The sequence below is a fragment of the Eretmochelys imbricata genome, chromosome 1 (assembly GCF_965152235.1).
Source record: "Eretmochelys imbricata isolate rEreImb1 chromosome 1, rEreImb1.hap1, whole genome shotgun sequence".
Lineage (NCBI taxonomy): Eukaryota > Metazoa > Chordata > Testudines > Cheloniidae > Eretmochelys > Eretmochelys imbricata.
The window spans coordinates 274994542-275016618 of record NC_135572.1 but is presented as its reverse complement, the minus strand read 5'-3'; positions in this window follow the sequence as shown (position 1 = coordinate 275016618).

The following is a 22077-nucleotide window of genomic DNA, read 5'->3' as shown; positions in this document are numbered from 1 at the left end:
TTAAAGGGAATCACCAGATTGGGTCTTGACTAGTAAAGAGAGCCATCTGTTAGGGAAAGATCTGAGCAGTGGGCTATATATGGTACTTGCCAAGACAGAGAGGGCAAAAAGATCAACTGGAAGAATGGCAGCATCTAGGGGATTCTGTCTGTTAAATGGTGAGCTTTCCAGAATCTAAATCATGCATTTTTAATTAGTCACATGACAGAGAAATGAGGCAAACATTAATTGGCACCATAAAAGAAAGCTTAGTCTGTATTCTGCACTATTCACTATGCAGAATTTTGCCAGCCAGTCAGTGCAAAACTTGTAACTTTTTATTTGTAAGCACAAAACATTAGACATGTGGGCTCCATTGTGACAACACATTAACAACCACCACAAGAAAAGCAGCTAACTAGTAGTGAAAGTTCTCAAAATGCAGGGATGAGCTGTTAAGAATTACATAAATAGCACTTTTGGTGTTAGAACTTATTGTAATAAAATTCAAATATTCAAGCAAACAAATCAAGAACCACAGACACAGACATGACAAACAGTTGAACTATTTAAAGAACAAACACTGCATGCATACTGGGGATCTAAACATAATAAGAAAAACTGATATACTATAATGAAAGATGATATATATTCTACCATCAATACAAAGGGTTAGTAAATGTCACTAGGGTATTTATTAAAGATGCTCATGAGTCATAATTTTCACCTCTTGATACATTCAAAGATAAAACCATTTGTCCAATGCATTTTTGTTTCAAATATTTTTCTTTGTCTCCAAACTTACACAATCAAAGGTAAAAAGGTAGCCTGTACATCACATATATGGCATTTGAGCTGATCCTAGGAAAACAGTAGCCAAAAGGACCTAGGGGTTACAGTGGACGAGAAGCTGGATATGAGTCATCAGTGTGCCCTTGTTGCCAAGAAGGCCAATGGCATTTTTGGGATGTATAGGTAGGGGCATTGCCAGCAGCTCGAGGGACGTGATCGTTCCCCTCTATTCGACACTGGTGAGGCCTCATCTGGAGTACTGTGTCCAGTTTTGGGCCCCACACTACAAGAAGGATGTGGATAAATTGGAAAGAGTCCAGCGAAGGGCAACAAAAATGATTAGGGTTCTGGAACACATGACTTATGAGGAGAGGCTGAGGGAACTGGGATTGTTTAGTCTGCGGAAGAGAAGAATGAGGGGGGATTTGATAGCTGCTTTCAACTACCTGAAAGGGGTTCCAAAGAGGATGGATCTAGACTGTTCTCAGTGGTAGCTGATGACAGAACAAGGAGTAATGGTCTCAAGTTGCAGTGGGGGAGGTTTAGGTTGGATATTAGGGAAAACGTTTTCACTAGGAGGGTGGTGAAACACTGGAATGCGTTGCCTAGGGAGGTGGTGGAATCTCCTTCCTTAGAAGTTTTTAAGGTCAGGCTTGACAAAGCCCTAGCTGGGATGATTTAGCTGGGGATTCATCCTGCTTTGAGCAGGGGGTTGGACTAGATGACCTACTGAGGTCCCTTCCAACCCTGATATTCTATGATTCTATGAAAAGTAGATCTGGTCAAAATGTTCTGAATTTAGGTTTTTGACTACATGTTTTATCAAAATTTTGATTCTTCAGTTAACAAAGGCTGAAATAATTTTTCAAAAACCCTTCCCTGAATTTTTTTTTTGCGGGGCGGGGTGGAGGGGAGGGAGGTTATATAGCTGTTGTGGATTTTATGATTTTGAAAAAAAACCTGAAGTTTGAAAAACCAGTAAAATATTTTGGAAAGAAAACTGACACTTTTAATCTTATTTTCAACCAGTCAAAAGCAATTGAGGAATGTCTAATATGGTATTCCTAAGCTTCTAACACAAAATGGGTACAATATGTCCCTCCTGATTGCAGAATTTCTACATAGGCATAGCTCAAAAAGTTATATGGCTTCAAAGATGAGGTGGCTCCTTTTCATCCAGCTAGGATCATTAAGAGGTATGATATATAGTGCAGATGAATATAGTGTCTGAAACCTGTATTGACAATCTGCATTGTAATTCTGTATGGTATTAGAAACAACTTTTGGAAAACATTTATCAGGTATGAGTGAATCTTTTATGTTTGTGTCTGTAAATGCTTTCTGAAAATTATATCAAAATGTAGTACAGATGTTATGTCAATTCATTGTAAGATTTTCTGTTAATCACAGAGCCTTGTAAAAGTAAAGAACAAAGAGATTATTCTTTTAAGAAAGGTCATCATTGAATATTTTATTAACTTTTTCACAGTTTAGCATCTGGTACTAAAGCATAAGCCCCACTACATGTCACTTTGTATTTTATGTACAAGTCAACTAAAACTAGTACTGTATTGTAAAAGTTCTAGGCTGGCATGAAACAGCAGCCTAGTGCAGCCCAGCAATGTAGGAAGTTATAGGTCTTATGCATGTATGTTATAGAAGTTAGGTGCTCATTCGTGAACCAAGGCAACTTTGTTGCAGAGGTGAGAGTTATAATATGTATTCAGCATTCCAAAGTTAGCTGAGCCATCAACAGAAGGCTGCAATCAGGAGAGTGCAAGGATGCTTTGACTTTAATAGGTTTCAAAAATTAGGAGAGACACCCTGAAGTGAAAAGCAACAACCGCATAAAGAAAAGCTTCTGAAAGACTCTAGCTGGTCTGATGTGAAACATCTGCAGTGCTCCTATTTAGGAATGAGGAACATGGGACCTGTGTGTGAGGTGCCAGGCTCTCTAAAGGATGAATAAGTCTCTGAGTAAAATTTAAAAAGCCAAACTATTGTGAAGTCCAAAGGAAACAATCATCAGTAGAATCAAGGCAGAGAGGAGAAAGGTAGTGGGAAATGACAGTATGTGGTATTAAAGGCAGACTGGAAACTCTAGGAGGCTGTGACAGGTGGTACACATCTTTTGTATAACAGATACAGCCAAACATGCCTCATCAAAGGAGTTCCTAAATTACATACGTTACAAGACAACTTTCTGATCCATAAATAATCCAACTAAAGGAAAAGCTATCCTGGATCTCTTCCAGTGATTTACTCAAATTATTATTTCACTTGAATATTTGACCAAATGACTAGAACTTCCAGACATTTTGTCAATGGACTGACCATGAACACCGGAAATTTGACTATATGCCTGAAGTCACACACTGAATTAAACAGCCAAGAAGATCAAGGTATTAAATGCTACTACATATTGCACAATCAAATAGGAGAGATTCTGTGTAACCCGGAATTCAAGGATTATCCCTTGCCTGGCTTGGAGGCGGAGTAAGGGTGCCTCATGCCTTATTGCTTGGCTCTGCTCAGATTGTGACTCACCTCATACTCCCCACTGAGAATTTGGGATTGGGAGTGGGCAGAGCTATGGCTTCATCCAGTGCCAGATTAAGGAATTTTGGGGCCCAATGCACAATGGCAATGTTCTCCAAGGGGGTAGGAGGCCATGCAGGGGCAGGGGGAGAGACAAGGTCAGGATCTGCCCCTGTGGTGGGCAGCCTAGGGCCAGGGGATGGTTGGGTCCTGCCTCCAGGAGGTGGGAGGCTTGGGTGGGGACCAATAGGAGAGTGATCCTATTCGGCATTCACCCCAGAGTTGCTCCTGTTTTGCAGGGCTGGCCTGGCTCCCTGCTCTGGCCACAGCATGCACGTGGGGCCCTCCCACTGTGACGCCTTGCCCCCAATGCTACGCCTGAGCTGTTGTGTGTGTGTGTTCCCTTCCACCCCTGGGTGGTGGTCAGAGGGGCCTCCTCAGATAGGGGCACTGTGAATGTATTTAATCTGACCTGGCTCCACCTCCTTCTCCCCTTGCTAGTTAAAGTGGCTGGCTGAGTACACAGGAAACCCTGAGTTGCTCTTCAGAAAGTTAAAGAAGTATGGGCTGGATGAATGGACTATAAGGTGGATAGAAAGTTGGCTAGATTGTCGGGCTCAACGGGTAGTGATCAATGGCTCCATGTCTAGTTGGCAGCCGGTATCAAGTGGAATGCCCCAAGGGTCGGTCCTCGGGCCGGTTTTCTTCAATATATTCATAAATGATCTGGAGGACGGTATTGATTGCACCCTCAGCAAGTTTGCAGATGACACTAAACTGGGAGGAGAGATAGATACACTGGAGGGTAGAGATAGGATACAGAGGGCCCTAGACAAATTAGAGGATTGGGCCAAAAGAAATCTGATGAGGTTCAACAAGGACAAGTGCAGAGTCTTGCACTTAGGACGGAAGAATCCCATGCACCGCTACAGACTAGGGACCGAATGGCTTGGCAGCAGTTCTGCAGAAAAGGACCTAGGGGTCACAGTAGACAAGAAGCTGGATATGAGTCAACGGTGTGCCCTTGTTGCCAAGAAGGCCAATGGCATTTTGGGATGTATATGTAGGGGCACTGCCAGCAGATCGAGGGATGTGATTGTTCCCCTCTATTCGACATTGGTGAGGCCTCATCTGGAGTACTGTGTCCAGTTTTGGGTCCCACACTACAAGAAGGATGTAGAAAAATTGGAAAGAGTCCAGCGGAGAGCAACAAAAATGATTAGGGGACTGGAACACATGACTTATGAGGAGAGGCTGAGGGAACTGGGATTGTTTAGTCTGTGGAAGAGAAGAATGAGGGGGGATTTGATAGCTGCTTTCAACTACCTGAAAGGGGTTCCAAAGAGGATGGATCTAGACTGTTCTCAGTGGTAGCTGATGACAGAACAAGGAGTAATGGTCTCAAGTTGCAGTGGGGGAGGTTTAGGTTGGATATTAGGGAAAACTTTTTCACTAGGAGGGTGGTGAAACACTGGAATGCGTTACCTAGGGAGGTGATGGAATCTCCTTCCTTAGATATTTTTAAGGTCAGGCTTGACAAAGCCCTAGCTGGGATGGTTTAGTTGGGGATTGGTCCTGCTTTGAGCAGGGGGTTGGACTAGATGACCTACTGAGGTCCCTTCCAACCCTGATATTCTATGAAAGTGCTGAAGTAAATTATTTCCCCCTCCCCAGAGCAGCTGTGCTCTGCCTCTTACAGGGGGAACATTGTAAAATTACAATATAGCTCTAAGCTCCTGCTTATTGGAGCACATGATGTTTGAGAGACATAAACTGTTACATTCTGGCTTATTGTTAAAGCACTTAGACCTGTTTGTTTCATAATTCTTGGGTGATTAAATTAATGAAACCTTGAATGAAAAGAGAGATTTCTGCTGAAAAACTTCACTCAGAGATGCAGTGTTCTCAGGATTTATTTTCAGTTCATGGTGAGTGGAATCTTATTTTTTGTAGCAGTGTTTTTCATTAGCCAGGTTCCACTGTTAAGCAAATCACATCACACCTTCTTGTTGAATGGGAAATGCTATGTTGAAAGGGAAAGCGTGCACTAGTGCATTCTCATACTTGTCTGTACCGTCCTGTGATGAGTGAACAGGAGTCCTGATCAAAGCTCTCCATACGGATTTAGGGGATAAAAACGCATGCCTTTCCCTATGCTCCCCTCACCTGGAGGACTATGAAGAGATACATTTATCCTTCCCAGAATCCCTGTTTCCACCAGAGACATCTCCAAGTCTTACTCAGCCTCCACAGTCACAGAGGGAAAAGATGCAGCCAGACAAGAAGTTCCCATTGAACTGAGGCACGAATCTAGAAGCTGGTATTCCAGCAAGCACAGAGTGAAGAAGAGGTGGCAGTGGGCAACTGCTCCACCACCGGAACCGTCAATCACTGAACCTCTGAGAGAGGTCAAAAATACAGTCTTAACTCCAACCAATTCAAGCTTTGGGTGGGGTCAGTTTGATCTGAGCCTACTCCTGTGGTTTTGATTTGGGATCATATCTGATTTTGGATCCTTCCAAACTGGAAGGAACCTATTTTCCATTTCTGGTTTGGATGTGACTAAAATCTCATGAAATTTTAGCCCAAGATGGTGGAACTCACGTAAGGATAGCTAATCTTATTTTCACCAGGGAACTGAAATGTGGTCAAGATGAAATTACTATAAGGTGGGGGCATAAATGGTTGAAAAACTCTACTCAAAGAGTAATTATCAATTGTTCACTGTCATATGAGGAGGAGTTGCCAGCACTTTGGAGGACAGGATTAGAATTCAAAATGACCTTGATAAATTGGAGAATCGTCTGAAGTCAAGATGAAATTCAATAAAGACAAGTGCAAAGTACTTCACTTAGGAAGGAAAAAATCAAACGCACAACTACAAAATAAGGAATATCTGGCTAGGCAGCAATACTGCTGAAAAGGATCTATGGGTTAGAGTAGCTCACAAATTAAATATGAACCAACAATGTGAGGCAGTTGCAAAAAACACTAATACCATTCTGGGGTGTATTAACAGGAGTGTTGCATGTACGACAAAGGTGGTAATTGTCTGCCTTGGCACTGGTGAGGCCTCAGCTGGAGTACTGTGTCCCATTCTGAGCACCACACTTCAAGAAAGATGTGGACAAACTGGAGAGAGTCCAGAGAAGAGCAGATTTGAGGACTTCAATAGCTCAGACATAGGTGAGAGGTTTATCACAGGAGTGGGTGGGTGAGATTCTGGGCCTGCATTGTGCAGGAGGTCAGACTAGATGATCATAATGGTCTCTTCTGACCTTAATATCTATGAATCTATGAAACAAAAATGGTAAAAGATTTAGAAAACCTGACCTATGATAAAAGGGTTAAAAAATGGGTATGTTTAGTCTTGAGAAAAGAAGACTGAGGGGGAACTTGATAACATTCTTCAAATATCTTAAGGGCTGTTGTAAAGAGCACAGTGATCTCCATGTCCAAGTATTCCCCATGTCCACTGAAGACAGGACAAGACATAATCAGCTTAAATGTACAGCAAAGAAAAATTAAGAAAGAGATTAGGAAAATCTTTCTAACAACAAGGGTAGTCATGCTCTGGAATAGACTTCCAAGAGAGGTTGCAAACCCCATCACTACAGGTTTTTAAGAACAGAGTAGGCAAATGTCTGTCCAGGATGGATATCTGTGGTCCTGCCTCAGCACTGGGAGATGGATGAGATGATCCCTTGCGGTCCCTTCCAGCCATACATTTCTATGATGTCATGAGTTTCCACGATTTTTGACTGAAATCTGGTGAGGACATCTTTCAGGTTTTCTATCTAAACAGTCCCAAACCCTTGTCCTGATCCAGCTTGTCACCCTTATTATTAATTTCCAGGACCGTCCAGAACATTCTAGAATCTAGTCCCATTCCAGACAGAAAAGAAGGCACGATCACATCCTTGAGATGCTCACATCAAAGCCTGAACACAATCCAGGTGCAGATCTAAATACTGCCTCCTCAGCCCACCTCCAGTGACAATGAAGCCTCACAGGAGCTACCCATTACAGGAGTGGGAGTGCAAAGAAGAAGACATCTGATGCATCCCCCTAGGAGAACTGAAGACTAGAACCATCAAATTAAAGAAATCAAACTGATTGCCTATTTATATAAAAATCTATTCCAACAATCTGTCTATAACCATGGTCTCATTTTCAGTTATTTCACCAAATACTTAAAAGCTGTAGACATTTAGTCAAATACCCAAGTGAAACGGATATTTGATCATGACTAAGCAGTTTGATGGAATAACTGTAAAACGATATTTTTTTTAAAAAAACTGGGGAATGGCTGATGAGGAATAATAGTGGAAATTGGCACCATTCTCCATGAGCACCTTCAATTTATTGTAGGAAGGAGATGGTTTCAGATTTCAGGAAAACTAATTCTGGGAAATTTTAAAAATCTATCATGCGAGAGGCAAAGTGAAGAGTTAATGAAACTCACCAGTATGGAAGGAATCTGGGGAGTCTTTAAAGGACACCATCGATAAGGTGTAACAAACTGGAAAAGAAAAAGGAGCAAGAAGTGGCCAATATGGTTTCGCAGAGAGGTATCTCAGACATGGGAAGTTTTAGATAGGAAATAGAAAAGTAAGGAGGCAACCAAACAAAAATATGCAGACACTTTTTTAATTTATAAGGGAAAAGGCAGCAAATAATTATATTAAGGTCACACTTATATTAAGGTTCTGATTTATAAATGGTTTATAAAACATTAATCAATTATTAGTACATGATATAAGTGTGTTACAGAGCTGAGTAATTAGAGATGTTTTTTAGCACATCTGCAGAAGGCGTTCCTGCTGATTATAAGCCAAAATTATAAGAAATCTTTTGACCTGTTGAACAGTATAACAATCTATAGCAATTGATTAATCATTTGTTAAAAGATCTATTAATCCTTTACACACCATTTATGAATGGAACCTTAATATAAAGTGTGACCAACAATAAAAATAATACTTTGCCCTTCTATGTGAGGATCCCTATCAGGGTCTGAGCACCAGTAAATTAATAGGTTTCAGAGTAGCAGCCGTGTTAGTCTGTATCTGCAAAAAGAAAAGGAGTACTTGTGGCACCTTAAAGACTAACAAATTTATTCGAGCGTAAGCTTTCGTGAGCTGAGCTGTAGCTCACGAAAGCTTATGCTTAAATAAATTTGTTAGTCTCTAAGGTGCCACAAGTACTCCTTTTCTTTTTTAGTAAATTAATACTCACAATACTCTTGTGAGATAGGGAAATTTATTACCCTCATTTTACAGAGAGAGGGAATTTGAAGAGGAGAGAGATAAGGTGAATTGGCTATTGTCATGCTGGAAATCCAAGACAAAGTAGACATAGCCTCCCTCTCCCGACTCTCAGTTCCAGGCGTTAGCCATATTCTTCTAGAGTAATGATGAAATAATCCAGGTGACTAGTGGGTTTGCCACTAGTCCTCAGAGAGGATTAATGCCTTGGCCTGTTTACAGTGGGAGACATATTACACTGAGAAAGAGAGAAAGCCATCATCAGAAATATCCTCTTGACATTTCCAGAGTGCTACATCATCCAACCTCTTTCAGATCAGATCCTGATCACCCAGTTGAGCTACCCATTCCCCAAAATGGGAAACAACAGCCTAAGATAGAACTTAATCTATTTACTAGATTCTCTCATTTTGATAATTATATGATGGTATATATGTTGATGAATTAAAAAGTAATAACAGGAAATCATAGCCAGACAGGGATCTATAATAGAGTTACTTTTTATCTATCATGCTTACATGTAATTTCTACCACACAGTGTTTTATGAGCTTGTTAGCACTCTAGCAGGGCTTGCAGAATATGGCAGGCAGAACTGCAGTAGCTACACGCTCCCTTAAGACCAATGTGTGTCATTTACTGTTCCCACATCAAGCAGCACATGTCCTGTGTCTAGATGACTGAAGTAGTGTAGGATGACTCAGAGGATGATCTTCCCCTTCCCCTCCCCCTCCCCCGGCCCACTTTTAGGGCGAAAGACTGAACTTTTAATTGCCAAGTAGAAATTATTTTCATCATGTAATCAAGAGGGAGATGTTTGCCTAGAAACGTATTCAAGTGTTGCCCTTGAACTGCTATTTTTATGACTCAGTTGACAGATTCTGCCAGTTTTTGCCTAAATGAACAAAAGAAAAACCCTGTATATATCAGACCATTAGCACTTGAGCATTGCCTTTTGGGATTCCCCCCATTCCTGGTGATGCATGTGCCATCTGCAGGCAAGCTCAGAACAGGCTGGGGCTGAATACTCATCCTGCCTGTGTCCTACCATTGTCTACCTGGTAGATCAGGGGATGCCCCTTAGTTCCTCCCAATAAATCAAAGATGTGTTGTAAGGCTTTGAAATAGTGGGTCCATTCAACCAGTCATCTCAAAGAATCAAAGTTACTGTGGTAACCATTCTTTTTTACAATTTGTCTGTCTGTAAAGAGTATTATTTTTATTTCATTACTGTATCTTTGAAAACTACTTTTGAGCCTTTCACCTCAGGATCACCAGTTCACACCCAGCCCAGGTTGGTAGAGACCAAAATTATTGCTGTCTTGATGCCTTTTTGATGGCCAATGTGAATATAGTTGGTCTCAGTTCAATATGTAGTGACAGGTGTCCACATTCTGAAAAATACCAGTACAGTTAGCATTGATTAGCACCCTTATTGGCAGAAGAAATTGGCCAAAGATTTAATGGATGTGAGTGTAAGCAGAGTCAGGATAAGCTACACCCTGACATCTGGTGGTGAGTTGTGGCAAGTTGTGGAAAAGAACTTCAGGGGCTGATCTAATTTGCATAGGCACACCCACCCCGCCTAGTATGAGCCCATAGCTGCCCAAATGGTCACTTTGGCTGCTGTGGGATCCCCAGTTTCTCTATTATTGGGGCAGGAAGAATAAATTGTTATTATCCCGATTATGTGAATCAAAGACAGTGGATCTGTACTTGGCCTTTTGTTATGATGGAGGAACTCGCCATCAACTAAGTAGCACTTGCTAGGCAAGGGACATGGGTTCCAAAACTTAGTGAATAGAGAGAGGCTGGAGATAGGTATTAATGCTTGATGGTATGGACCCCCTAGTGAGGGCCCTATGTACTAATTGCACCTTCTTCTCTCTCTGCTGTAGAATATCAGAGCTAATATTGATTCCATTAGCAGTTTAGTTACAGGCTGCTGGGCTGAATTCATTTTGGGCTAATGGTGCACCAGCCTTGAGGCTCCCATACTACAAGCTGAAATCACTGAGTGTTGTGTTAAGTAGCGGTGGGGAGCCTGAAGATATCTTGTGGAGCAGTTTGTGGGATGGCTGGAGTGGCTCATGGGATGGCTGGTGGAGCGGAGCAGTTTGCGGGACGGCTGGAGCAGCTCATGCGGGGGGAGGGCTGGCAGAGCAGAGCAATTTGTGGGACAGCTGGTAGAGCGGAGCAGAGAGGTGGGGCAATTGGCTTCGGACCATGTAAGGTGCCCCTTAACCCTCCCATTGCCACCCAGGTTGGGAGGTAATACTCTGCAGATAAACTTTTGAACTCTGGGGCTGCACTGACCAGGGACAGAGACTTTTGGGACTTTGGGTGACTTTTGGGTTGCTGGACTCAAGAACCAAAGGGAAAGAACACGGCCTAATTTGCTTGGGATGGGTTTTGCTCATGGGTTGTGCTATGAATCCTGTTGGTGGAGTTTCCCCCACATAATGCCACATTGTTTCTCTCTGTGATTAAAAGGCTTTGCTACACTCAGACTCTGTGCTTGCGAGAGGGGAAGTGTTGCCTCTTAGAGGTGCCCAGTAGGGGTGGTATATATTTGTCCCAGGTCACTGGGTGGGGGCTTGAGCCGGTTTTCCATTGTGTTATTGGAATGGAACCCCTAGATACTGAACCCGGCCCTTGTTGCTGCCAACTCTGACGGGCAGAAGGGTTACATGAGGAATGTCTACTACTCTATCACCAGCTGAGGTAACTCCTTGTGATCAAGGGCAAATGTAGAAGCGTCAACATTTTCTGCCTATGCTGTTCCTGTCTGGTGAGTAAAGAGATGCTCTCAGTCTCTAGGGCTTTCAATTTGGCACTTCTCCGGGGAGATTTTCATTTCTAGCCTCATTTTTGCAGACACACTTTTGCAGCTGCAATTAATTGTGTCACATCTGAGCACCTGCAATTATCTCTGGATTCAAAATTTCATCCAGAAAAATGGAGAATGGGTCAGGCCTTAATGAAAATCAGGCCCTTTTTGAGCAGAGCAATAATAAACTATTTTAGAAGAAGTTTAGTAAAAACAAAAGCCATATTAGTACAATACTGTTAACTGGTAAGTATTAGAAACAGAGGAAGAGACAGCAGCAATCGCTGTGTATTGCATTTTAAGGGTTTTGTACAGGGCTTTTCTTTTCTTTCTCTTTGTTGAAAAATCCCTCCATTTGTTACTTTTCTTCTTATGCCTAACAAACAGCTATAACCATGTTAAATCATTCATTTGTGATAAAGGAAAGGGTTTTATTTATGCCTCTGAAGTTAGTTGAAAGTCTTAGAAACATGAAATTTATAACAAGTTCAAAATAGGTGAATTACACTCCAAATAAGTGTTGGCAGCTCTTTATCTTTTCCTTGTTTTCCACGTTTAATTCCACCCTTGAAGTGTGGAATATGCATCATTTCCCCCTCATCTCTCTCTGGTTCACATCAAGTGAAGTGTTTTGAATTAATTATGTTAAATTATTAATAGCCCATGATTTGAAAACATTACAGGATTTGAGTAATGTTGTATCAGGCACCGTATGATAATTCTGTGGTTTTCATACAGTGGCGTACACTTCCAGTTGATAGGTAAAAATGATGGCTGTATTCCAGAAGCACTGAACTCAGTTTGTTGTGAAACTGCGATGACTAGAAGTCATTAAAGCCTATTTTACATTTGAAGAAAATCTCATCTTCAGACCTGAGAAGAAAAAAGAAAACCCTTTTGCAAGTAATTCGGAAGGACTAAGAGATTGACCAGTTCCTTTTGCAATTCTGGGCACTCTCCATTTCTTCTATTTATTTCTCCAACACTGACTTCTGTCCTTGCATTATAATGACCCTCTGGGCAGTATGGACGTGGCTATCTTGAGAGCTCCAAATCACCTCTCCAAGTACTAGCCAGAGGGGGTTGTTTGATTGTGATGAGAGGTACTCCCTTGCCCAGATTTTTCAGCACCCAGTGGCCCCCAAATGTGAGCAGAGTATCGTTTTGCTGATGACCATAATAGGTTTTCTAGAAATAATACAAGTTCCTACAGAGCATTTAATTAAAATTAGTCCTTATACTGTGTACTGAAATGGAAGGTGTAATATCCCAACTTTTTCCATTTATGCTGTTGTTTCACAGTGTCACAGGTGTTCTTGTTGTAATCAGGACACAAACTGGCAGAACAGAAGCAATCTGCTCCGTAGTTTCCTCTATTTCAAGTTCTCATAGTTTTGTAATTAGATCAAGTGAATGCGGCTCCTCAGCAGTAACCCGGCACACTGTGATACACTTTGGAGTGAGTCATAGCATTGGAACAAAGGTCTTAGCTCAGGGTCCCAAAGTGCCTACTGTCGGTACAATGCTGCAGTTCATTTATTATTGTCCCTCTTGCTTAATTAATTCCATTTAATGGCAGCAGAATTTTGTTGACACCCTTTAACAAAGGATTTAACTGGAATAGTTTTATTAGCTTGTTTACTTCAGAATGGCTTGCTATCTTTGATTAAACTCCATGTGGATTTATAACTATGTCCTCCCCATGTTTCTGTGACCTTTAAGGCACATCTGATAAAAAAATAAAAGGTCATGGATTCCAAAAGGATCGGTTCTAATAATAATGTTAGGCAGGTTCCCCTTAAAGTGTGTTTTTTCCTTTTTATTTTTTTCCTGATGTTTCAAACGAGGATGAAAATTAACATGAATAAAATTAATGGTTTAATTTTGCGGGAGAAAGAAGAGGGTTTACAGTGCTCCACTAGGGAAAAGGGCTTTTGTCTTTGTTGATGACCTAAACATGCCTGCCAAGGAGAAATATGGTGCCCAGCCTCCCATTGAACTGCTGCAGCAATGGATTGACCATGGCTACTGGTTTGACAGGTGCAATAAATATTAATTAGTGTGCTTGGCTACAGAGGAGTAATGATATACACTGTTTCTCTGAAGCGTTAAATTGTAGTGTTAGTCTTTTTATAATTCCTCATCTTCTCAGTCACAACAGGAAAACATTTTGAGTTACACGATTCCCTGTATAGGAAAAGGAATAAAGGTTTATATGTTGCGGTGAATTACAGCAAACAAATGCAAGCCTATAGCTGAGAGTGACACAACATGCATTTTCATGTTTTTAAGAAAACACCATTAGTATTTAAGCTGGTACAAAACTGTTTCAAATATATTTTTATTTCTCGGTTGTTAAAGACTAAAACTAAAACACTTGTCTTTCAATGACTGATTTTATTTAAGGTTAAAATGTAGTTGAAAACACTTTTCTATTTTGTACCTAGTGTTTAGAGGAGCAGTGTAAAATAGAGCTATGCTTTTTTTTTTTTTTTTTTTTTACATGATTTGGTTGAATATTGTTGTCGGAAAGACTTCAGCATCTAACTGGTTTATGTCTATTACATTTTGGTGAGGAAAAGTTATGTAGCTTAAGAGCAAGCCTAGCAAATGTATAAAGATTTTTAAAAATCTAGTAAGGGAAAAGCACAAAACAGCCATGGAGGCTCCATTAACTGTTCTAATGTTAGTCAAAAGGAGCAATGCTTTATACAGAGATTTTTTTAATGGCTTTTTTAAATGGTTTAAATATATACAACTGAAGTATGGACAAAACGACTACTATTTACTATGACAAAGGAGCATTAATTCAAAATTGGTATTTTCTGAACCGTTCTTTGTCATAGATAACACATACTTAAAGCTTCTCTAGGAACTAATTTGTCAGAATATCATTACACTTTTTCATTTGTTGACGATCCTGTTCTCTAATGAAATATTTGATGTTTTATTGCAACTTTATTTGGAAGGCTTTGCCTGTGTGCTCTTTGCACACCCTAAAATAGAAAGGTCTGAAACTTGGCGTGGTGTCTGAGCCTGGCCGGGAATTTCTGCCCTTCCTCCCCACCTCAGTGCAGATACACAAATGGTTTAAATCTTCTGATCTGCTTTTCTGTGATACAACTGCAAAAAATAAAGAAACAACATGATAGTAATTCAGGTGACTTCAAATATGCTGTTTTCTTCAAGCTATAGAATGCATGCCCCCATTGAAACTGAACTTGCAGTTTACCAGATCCGTAGAAGTGGTGCAGTATTCGATACAGATAAGGTATTGAACTTTGAAAATAGTGACTGAGCATATATATTAACAACATATAAAAATCTCTTCTCTCCCCTCCTCCCATCCCCGCTATTTCTAATGAATATGGCTGAAGTCCCATTTACTTCAGTCGGAAAATGAAACTTTAGCTGTCAGAAACATTCTTGTTACCTGCTACTGCACATAAGCCATAAGCAGGAATTTTGGGAGACGCAGGTATGAGGCATTAGGCACCTGGCATGCAGTAAGGCTGGTTCTTTTTTTCCTTTTTCTTCTTCCTTATGACAGTCTATAACACGCAAATATTTGCTGATACTGTCTGACAACACAGCCACAGAAGCAAGCAGCCGAGGTATTGCTAGTATCTTCTCACTGCTGAAGAAGGCCATGGTTTTCTAAGGTGGTCAAACTATGGTTGGCAAAGCCATGAAGAATGCCTGATGGGAGAGATCTGCTGGCACAAGGCCCTGTACTTCATCAGAGCCCAACCTTTTATATCAGCCCAGTTTCAGTAGCTTTTCTGTCTCCGAATATCAACTTCCTGACTTCAGAACAAAGAATATCTGCGCTAGAAATTCTGTCACTTGAACATCATGCACAATGCACAAAGACAAGCTGGCATTCAATCTTCAGAGTTTATCTCAAAGGTGAACACAGAATTCCATAACTCCAACGGATATTATTTCCTTCTGCTTGCCTTCATCCTGTATCTGAGAAGGAAAGGTTCTGCCATGAATTGACATCAGGAAGGCAGCCTGGGTCTACCTAGGGAGGACTAAGCTGTCTCAGAAGGTCCTTTAGCCTTCTTTTTCCTTTTCCTTCTTCGATGCAGCAGACAAAAGATGCCAAGTTTACTATTGCTAAATAACTCTGTCACTGCAATGGAGAATTCCAACTAAGTGAAAGGTTTACCGCCAGTAGCACCACCCTACTGCCCCCCCCAGAATCAAGGCATGCTCTACAAGATCAATGGCCATCTAGTGTGCTGAAAATGTCTCCTTACCTGTGGATGAAATATGTAAAGCAGGTTTCAGAGTAACAGCCGTGTTAGTCTGTATTCGCAAAAAGAAAAGGAGTACTTGTGGCACCTTAGAGACTAACCAATTTATTTGAGCATAGCTTTCATGAGCTACAGCTCACTTCATCGGATGCATACAGTATGCATCCGATGAAGTGAGCTTAGCTCACGAAAGCTTATGCTCAAATAAATTGGTTCGTCTCAAAGGTGCCACAAGTACTCCTTTTCTTTATATGTAAAGCAGTAACACGATCATTCAGTCACCCTTTATGTTACATTACGAGTTGGATATGTCAATTTCCTCTGATTTGGAAAGAGAATCATCCATATCTAGTAAAGGCCTGACTTTAGAAAGTATATTTAAAATATATTGTTCATTGATTGGTAACTTGTAAGTATGTTTATCTTGTCAGTCCTTTATTTTTTATTGTGTTTTAATCATAGATAATCATAGAATCTCAGGGTTGGAAGGGACCTCAGGAGGTCATCTAGTCTAACCCCCTGCTCAAAGCAGGACCAATCCCCAATTTTTGACCCAGATCAAATGGCCCCCTCAAGGATTGAACTGACAACCCTGGGTTTAGCAGGCCAATTCTCAAACCACTGAGCTATCCCTCCCCCGATAAACTGCATGTTGATCTCATTGTTTACTACTTCCCTGTAGTGAAACCTGGAGACCGAAAAAATGTCTTACCTGTTTGTTTCTATTGTTCTGCAAAGACTTATCACAAATCTCGGGTTACTGATGAGCACCTCCTGCTGATTAGGTACTGCAAATTCCACAGTGTTACCTGGTCTGCATAAATAGGGGTCTCCATGATATTAACTTGAGCCAAATAGTCTGCCTGTATTTGAAGAGGGTGGGGGCTCTGGGCTTCTACTCCCTCAAATCCTTTCTGTGTAGTCCCAGATTTAATAACCTCAGAAGAGATAGACGGTAGTGATGCCAAATGCTTACCAGTTTGCCTTGGGGCTTGCCGAACCTATTCTGCCTGGCCAGTGTACCAGAGTGTACTGCCTCCTCATAGAAATGGGGAATCGGTGACTGATCTTCTTAAGAGCAGTTTCCCTGAAGCGTTCCATGAGTTCCTCTTGGGATCTGTAGAACTACTGTGCTGTCTCCTAGAGCTGGCCGGCCACTCACTGGAACTTCCTGCTTTTAAACCCTTAATACACCCTTGACATGATTGACAGGCCCAGAAGGCAGGTCCAGACATGCCCACAGAAGCTCTTCAACTTCTTTGTCACTGGTGCAGGGTTTATACACCCTGCCACAAGACTGTTCTCCAATCCAACCCACCCTGTTGATTTTTTTGCATGAATCTCCCTAAGGATCATAAACTCTTAGAAACTCAGTGTTCATATTGTTTGTATTATCATTTGGAATTTCACCCATTTTGTTTTTATTTAAGTAATCAAAAGAACTTTAGAGCCAGGACCCCAGTCTGCACAAACTTCTCTAAGTCATTTTTCCATTCTCCTGGTCCTCAGGCCTAAGGGCTGCTCCCAATTTCAGCAGCTATAGCAGTCCCTTAAGGATCCTTGTGCCAGTCTACGACTGCTGGAGTGCATAGTTCTTTGGCTTGGCTTCTTCCTGCTCCCAGCCTGGCCAGGGAACACCCCCAATGCCTGGGAGAAGGGGAGAAGCAGGTGGTGAATTTCCATCTATGCCAGCCTTACTCCACCTAAAGATTCCTCAAGGAAATCCCTAGCTGCCATGTTAGAAAGGGTCTATCCCCTTTGTGCTGCCAGAGCAGTGCAAAGGGGCTACAGCCAGTATCTAGTATCTGGCCCTTGGAATATATCCATCTAGCAGGAAGCTGAAGGGGAGGGTCATTTGGTCGTGCTCCCCTGACTGAGTGCTCTGATCCATCTGCCTCCACAGCATGAGGAAAGCTGCACCCTCTAGAGAGGATTGTGACTGATCTCTGTATGAGAGAAGAAATTAACAAGCACGGCTAACTTTCCTAGAGATCAAGCTGTTATGACTTTTAATTCCCTTTTTGTCATCTGTTTAAAATCCATTGAGAATGCACAAGGTGCACTTCTATTTGTTTCTCCAGGAATATTTGTTTGTGTCTGTATTTAACACATTTACAATGTCTATTGGGGGTAGGTCTCCTAAATAGGCTAATGAACACACAAAAGCCATACAAAAGCTGGGAGTGGGAGGGGGAACTAAAAGTACTCTTATGAGGGAACAAAGATCTTCATTTGGAACCAGGAAGTCTCACGTGCTGTAATCAAATGCACTGCCAACATAACACAGGTGTACACCACACGAAAACTTGAATAAATCTGATTATGAGAGGTATCATCGTGCTTCTGTGTTAGCAGTGCATTCATCCTGAAGTTCATTTGTGCATCTGTTACATACTTGGGTCTCTGTATCCTAGCAAGTTTAAAGATATTTAAGCAGCTGAGCATCTACATCTAGTAAACCATATGTTACAGCAAGGCTATGAGATGGGAAGAGAAAGATGTGCTCAACTGAGGTAACGTGCTAAACGTTCTGGGAAGCACAGAAATAGACTTGAGTTGTGTTGATGATAAGGAAAAAATGCTGCCTAGATGCAGGCAGAATGAGATGAGTAATTTTTCAATGTCCATGAGAAATGAGGAACTCCCAACACATCTCTGTTTTTTTAATACTAGAAATTAATTTCTTTTAACAAACATTGTTTCCCTCTACAGGGGTATATGCATTTGTATGTTCAAGGATTTATTTATAGGTGTCATTCCTGAGGAAAGGATCTATCAAAAAGCTGCATGTTAAATGCCCACTTGAACACAATCAGGCTTGTCTTCAGTTTGATTGCTTCAAGTAACCAGCCCCCCAGGTCCGGGCCACTGAGAGCAGTCTGCCCCCAAATCTTTAAACCTGGCACTCTTCATTTCCATGGTTCCAGTGAAACACTACAGTCTTGGAAGGAGGTGGCGGTCCCTGAGATAGTCCAACCCCAATCTCTAAAGGGCTTTTATTGAATATGACCTTGATTTTGATTTCTGATCCAAAAGCAGTGGAGTTTGCAAAACAAAGGTAAAGATGTGTTCACCTTGGCCTTTGCTGCTTATGAGGCTGGTTGGTGCTACATGCCACACCAATTCCAGCCTTTTTTGAAATGGTCATATTCAGCTCTAGGTAGAGTGTGTTGTCGTGGCTCTGACCTGGAGAAGACACAAAGATGGATCACAGTCCTCATCTGAGAGGAGAAGTTTGTTGGCCAGTCAAAGATGAAAAAAACATTCTGGCAATCTGCATCCAGGAATCCAGCATGACCACACAACACTGACAACCTTATCGTAGACAAAAGACTGGATTTTTGAAAGTTCTTCAAAGTATTTTCTCCTTCCTACAAACATCACTTGCGTCTTTCCTGGGTTTAGCTTAAGCCAACTGTTCTTCATCCATCAGCTTCTTTCTTCCAGGCATGGAACACTTTCATGACGGCTGTATCAGAAAAAAAGGAGATATACAGTAAAGGGTACTCTGCATGTAGGTGGCAAATGATGAGTCTGTGGTGTCTTATGATTATTCATGTAGATATTAAAGAGGAGGGGAGAGAGAATTGAGCCAGGTGGAAGGAAATCCACATTAGAGTGGCCATAGTGTCAAGGAGTGGGTAGTCCGGTGGCACCTTAAAGACTAACCGATTTATTTGGGCATACGCTTTGGTGGATAAAAAAAACCCCACTTCTTCAGATGCACTTCAGAAGAAGTGGGGTTTTTTACCCACAAAAGCTTATGCCCAAATAAATCTATTTGTTTTTAAGGTGCCACCAGATTCATTGTTCTTTTTGTGGATACAGACTGACATGGCTAACCCTCTGATATAAGGAGAGGGTGCTGATCACAGCTTCCTGGGATCTGTATCATAGGAATGAGAAGATATAGCTGAGTGCTACCACATTTACTCTCATTCACTCTGATCATGTCCAAAATTAGCATCTTGTTGGTCACTTGTTCTGTATCACATTTTTAAAAATGATGGGTTTCAGTGCCCTCCTCTCCAGAATCATGTATCCTGGGGTAATTGAACTTTGAAGAATCTGACAGAGATGCTAACCCAACTTTTGCTGCTGGCTGCTCAGTTACTTGTAAGAGACTGAAAAATCCTGACTTTCCCTCCACATGTGGGAATCAGTGCAACAGGCCTGGAACCTTGCAACTCTGCACAGCTGTATTATGAGAAGACATATATGTTTGCACACACCTGGTGTTATCTTGCTAATTATTTAAATAAACAAAAAACATTATGTAAATGGGAAAACCTATGGGAAAACTGATGAATTTACCCTCCTCTACTTTTTACCTATTCATGTCTTCGTCATCTCTCTTTCTTTTCCTTCCCTACATATTTAAATATTATGTATACCATTATCATTTCTTTTTTAAAGAATGAAAAACCTCTTTTTGTATTTTGTCAGTTTTATGCAAAAAATTGTGTAAAAGTCTACAGCTATATAGATCTACATGTCATCAGCACTGTATGACTAAAAAGTCAGAGGCTGTTATATTTGGACTCAGCAGCAAAGGAGGTGATTTCAACACAGCTCTCCGCTGTGGTGACTTTATTGTTCTGGCAACAAACAGGAGCAAATGGAAGTGAGGCTCTGCACTGAGTACAGAGTGCCCAACCATTTAAAGGGGCAGGACATCACACAGATCCCTGCTGAATTTGACCCAGAGACTTCCCTCCCAAAGAGTCAAAACTCCATCCAGTGCAGAGCAAGTCCCTTGGAGAAGGAATAACCTGCACCGAGAGCATTGCCAGGTTTGTGGCTTCCTCGTGGGGTTAGTGGGAGGTGGGGCAAATTGAAGAGAGACAAATAAATCCTCGTTACACACACACATACACACACACACACCCCTTGCAAATCAAAGTTGATGAAGCACTAAAATATTCTGGCAGCACATAAGACTGCATAACACACTACATCATTTATTATTTCTTCACACAGTAGAACTAATCATGAGATTATAAAGTTAAATTTATGTATATCATATTTTGAAAACTGCCAGAGCCAGCTGTGTGGGCTGTTTATACTTGATCTATTAATGAAAGACCCCACTTGGCAGGCACAAAATCAAAAAAGAAGAATATGTCGCAAGCCTTTCTTTATGCAGATTTTTGGGAAAGTGTTTAGCAGTTTCCTTTAATTTTCAGAGGTTTAATTTTTCTTTTTATCTTCCATCATCTAACATATCATTTTAGAAGGTTGAGGAAGAAAAAGTTACATCTGTATAATTCCCCAGCGCTGTGGGATCCTTCCTTATAAAGGACAGTTTGAGTTGCAAAAGGGACAAGGAGGGGAAAATTAAGGTCCTGCCCTGGCCATCCCATAACTCAGAATGTACTTGGGTGTATTGATTTCTACCTCACAATTGCACTAGTGAACTCTGTGTATTAAATATACATTCAATATATGTCTTGCAAAATGGACTAGTATTTGTCTCCTTGCATTCACAAATCAGAGGGATGGCATATCTTCCAAGAGGTAAGATGCTTCAAGGATAAACCACCATCGCTCCACTATCTATTGTTACATTGTATATACACTACATACAGTATTTTTCCATGTAAAAGGGGAAAACACTGGCTTTCCAGAGTCGTACTTCTACTTACACAGCTTCCATGCTCAAAGGCCTGACACCACATAATAGCCCTTCTGAAGCCCCAGAAGGCTTAATGAAATTCCCTCCAGACCCTCTCACTGGTGAGTCTTCAGTTGGCTAATGTGCATTATTCGACAGTTACATGAGTCGCTCCTCCCTCCCAGACGCTGCCTCTAGGGGGTATGTCTACACTGCAGCTGGGAGCAAGACTCCCAGCCCGGGTAGCCAGGGTTATGCTAGTGGGGCTTGAGCTAGCATGCTAGAAATAACAGTAAGGACATTGCGGTATAGGGAGAGGCTCAAGTTAGCCACCCAGAGTCTGAGCGTGGGTGGCTAGCCCGACCCTCTGCCAGTGCAGCAAAGTCCACACCACTGTTCCCTCTAAGCTGTGCGCGTGCACACAGATCCTAAACCCTGTGCACACAGCAAAACACCACGTGCACAAAAATTTGCAGAGAAGCACAACAATTTGCACAGAAGAAATTGTTTGTGCACAGGGCCTGTCAAAAATTTGCACAGAAGAAATTTTTGTGCATACAGCCTGTCAAAAATTAGAGGTCACATTGGTCTACACTGCTATTTTTAGCACACTAGGCTGGCATGAGTCTGCTTTCCTAAACTGGGAGGCTTGCTCCCAGCTGCAGTGTACCCTTTAGGGACCCTAGCCCCTTCTACCTAGCGGAATGAGGATAGAGCTTGGAAACCAAACAAAGATCCCACTCCTATTTCTCTCTCTTTCTCTTTCAGATCCTACTGTTTTCCAGAGCACTGTATGC